The sequence below is a fragment of the Poromitra crassiceps genome (genome assembly GCF_964638095.1).
Source record: "Poromitra crassiceps genome assembly, chromosome: 7".
Classification (NCBI taxonomy): Eukaryota; Metazoa; Chordata; class Actinopteri; order Beryciformes; family Melamphaidae; genus Poromitra; species Poromitra crassiceps.
The window spans coordinates 37,518,095-37,521,852 of record NC_139628.1 but is presented as its reverse complement, the minus strand read 5'-3'; the positions used below and the strand labels follow the sequence as shown (position 1 = coordinate 37,521,852).

Below are 3,758 nucleotides of genomic sequence, written 5' to 3'. Positions count from 1 at the left end.
CAACTGCGCATGTGTCAGAGGAAGCATGGTGCTAGTAGTCTACAGCTCTCCCCAGATCGACAATGCGAAAAAAAAAGTTATTATTCTAATATACCTGGTGCTTTTTTTTGACAAATTGGTGATTTGACATCAATGATGTCTGACAAATCACTCACAGTCATTGTGACATCATCAGTGATGTCATGTCATAAATCATTCTATAATTACAAACCAAAGGCATTGTGACGACATCATCAGTGATTTATCACTCACTGAGGACATCACTCATTGATGACATCACTGATGACATCTCAATTGCTCGTGTGACATCACTGTTGATATTTGTAAATTTTTCACCCTCTCCTCCACGTCCCACATTGTGCAAGCGCACACTTAAATTAAAGCCTTTACATACTTCACACATACTGCATCAAACCCCTCGCTGAATGCGCCAAGGGGTGCGCCGTGGCTGGTGAGCCTGCCGGCGCAGCCTGCGTGCAGCTGCTCGAAAATGAGACTCGACGCAGCTGACGCGAACAGCGCGAGTATATAATATAATGTAGGTGGGGAGATAACAGGAGAGAGTGAAAGCTATTACCAAGTATATGTGGTACATTCTCACCTGGGCTAACTTCTAGTCATTGAAATCCTAGTGAAATCACACAATTTACTAATTTTGCTGGGGACTCCCCTGTGACCCCTCGTCAAGCTGTTCGAGTATGTAGTACTGTAGCTGCCGCCGGCAAGGCTCCAAGTCGAGGCTGACGCACATGTTTTCCGCTTTAGTCAATGTTACAATGGCTATGGTAGCAGCAGAGAGGTGGGTTTCAGACATTGTTTTCCCATACCGGAAATTGAACCCGTGTCGCATGGATGAGAGCCAGGAATCCTGACCACTGGCCCATTATGGTAGTAAGGAAGCTTATGCGTAAGTTCAATGGGGAAGACGTTCTATGCTACTCAAGCATTGATTCAGCACATTTCTATACTCATTGTGCACATGATGTAGATAATTGTTCTTGGTCCCTTCCTCTGTCTCCTCCCCTTCACCCTGACCGTCTGACATCCACAGTGTCAGATTGTCACAGAGCAGCTGCATGATCAAGGTGCTGTCTTTGTAGGAGTCGCTGTTCAGGTAGTCCAGCCTGGCAATGGCATCAGCAAAGGCCGTCTTGGCCAGTTTGCAGGCCTTCTCAGGGGAATTGAGGATCTCATAGTAGAAGACAGAGAAGTTGAGGGCCAGGGCCAGGCGGATGGGATGTGTAGGCTGCATGTCGCTGCAGCTGATGTCAAAGGCCGCCTGGTAGGCTTCCTGGGAGTTATGGACAATGGAGGTCTTCTCTTCTCCGGTGACGACCTCAGCCAGGTAACGGTAGTAGTCTCCCTTCATCTTCAGGTAGAAGACTTTGCTTTCGGCAGGCGTGGATTTGGGAATCAGGTGGTTCTCAAGCAGGACCAGCACGTCATTGCAGATCTCCTTGAGCTCCTTCTCGATCCTCTCCCTGTACTCGTTGGCAATTGCGGCCTTCTCGCTGCCCTCTGCCTTCTGCTCAATGCTGGAGACGACCCTCCAGGAGGACCTCCTGGGTTGCAGCACATTTTTGTAGGCCATAGAGAGCAGGTTGCGCTCCTCGTTGCTGAGCTCTGAGCCCTCCACAGTCACCGCCTTCATGGCCGCGGCCATGTCATCATAACGCTTGGCATACTCGGCCAGCTTGGCCTCCTGCACCAGCTTCTCCTTGTCTGTCATGGCTCCTGTCTGAGTGTGGAGGAAAATGTTGATGTCGATCAGGCTACAGAGCCTGCAAACCTCCTGTCCTACTTATAGCGTCAGCAGGGAAAGATTCATGACATCACTGATGATGTCAGTTTAGTCACTGATAATATCATCATAAAGCCATTGTGACATCAGTGACTAAACAGTGACATCATCAGTCATGGGATGCGCACTAGGGGCTGATTACATTGTGACATCGTCAGTGATGTCATAAATCACCGATGATTTCACTGTTTAATCACTGATGTCGCAATGTATAAGTTACATTGGTGATTTATGACATCACTGACGATCTCCCAATGTCTATGACATCAGCAGTGTCTGTCACAAATCACTTTCTATGACAGTAAACTGATTACCTTTGGGTTGTGGACTGTTAGCCAGGACAAAGACATTGATGATGTCATATTGGGCTTTGGGGTAGTTACCGGATCCCAGCACAGAGTCTGACTGCTACATTGTTATTTGTTCCGTTTTATTCAATTTCTTACTCTGTGGTGTTTCCACACGTTATTTTGGGTTTTCAGCTTGAATGGCATCTTATCTGATAACTCAATCGTAGACTACTTTTTTTTGTATCCTGATTACGTAATGCTCCTGACAATGTTGTGTTTCAGAATAATGTACAATAATCTTAACTTAGAGAACTTAAAGAGGATGCAAAGAGGTAGGATAGGAGGCTTTCCAAACAGGAAATATATACAGTAAAGCAAAGCTTGCAGCAAGACGGCTTTGCAGCTCAACATGCTGTGTAGCTCACAGGAATGAGCTAAGATGTCTCCCCTCTGTATTTGTCTAGCTCAAGGGTGTGACTCACAAAGGTCACGCGTGTCATTAAAATGAAGGCATCAATAGATGAGATATTTTCACAAAGGTGACACTCTCCCATTCGAGCGTAATTAGCCTCATTTTTATAGCGAACAGGTCACTTAAAAGTCAATTCCAATGATCACGCCAATGAATCTTTACACCAGGTGATATAAACCTGTTATGCTGTGGCTACGAATCCCCAATGCACAACACAGCTAGCCTCGCTAATACCTCACTTTAGGAAGAGGTCCAACTTTGCCTGTTATCTTTGGGTGTCCTCTGCGAGTTGTGTGGATGCAGTGCTCCAATAAGCCTTAAGGATATTGGGAGCTATCCAGCAAATACATCTGACATAACAAAGGCATTTTGAAGAGCGAAAGCAAATGGCCCCGACAGCATTGAACTTTTTTTAATGTTAGTTATTGGATCGTATGTACACTCGTTGTCATTATCAACATAAGAAGGTCATAACTTTCGTCACATGTCAGCATTATAAAATGTATCCTATTGACTTTCATGCATCAAGCCAAAACTGTCAATTCTTGGCAATGATAACACCACAGCTTGATGTTTTACAATTTTAACAATATAAATGATGAGGTGAAACGACTGGCAAGATATTCACCGGCTCTTGGGGTAACTGAGAGTGAACCAATAGTTTTTCATCATGCCAGTAGGTGGCGCTGCATCAGCTTTCTGCAGTCAATGCAACGGGTAAGAGCCCCTGCCTCTAAAGTGTGTAATTCCCCAGACTAAACCTTGCTCACAGCAACACCTCACCGGGCTACAATTTGAGTAACAGAGGCCATTTACACCTGGCATTAACATGTGTTTTCAGATTGCAATCGGATAGTGCTTGACCACTTGAAAGTACAGGTGTAAAGGCCCCCAAGACACATTGAAGATGGATTGCAATCTGATCGGCCAAACCACCTCCGGAGGTGGTCAGGGATGCATTGTGTACACATTGAACACAAGTGTAAATCCAATGTGTCCTCTCAATCTGGATACAGCAACTGTATGCGGATTGAGAGGACACCCATTTCTGCTATCAGATTGCAATCAGATTGCAATACTGTATGCAGTGTGTGTATCCCCTGTATGAACCCCTGTGTCCTACTGTATGCAGTGCGTATCCCCTGTATGCAGTCTGTATCCCCTGTACAGTGTATCCCCTGTATGCAGTGTATCC

General features: G+C 45.6%; 1 pseudogene across 1 annotated transcript; it reads right to left on the bottom strand.

Annotated features, from left to right (window-relative positions):
- Positions 1-913: 913 nt before the first annotated feature.
- LOC310779580 (14-3-3 protein zeta pseudogene) lies at positions 914-1,729 on the bottom strand (annotated as a pseudogene). Its single transcript has one exon. The product of its transcript is annotated as a 14-3-3 protein zeta pseudogene (transcript).
- Positions 1,730-3,758: the final 2,029 nt, after the last annotated feature.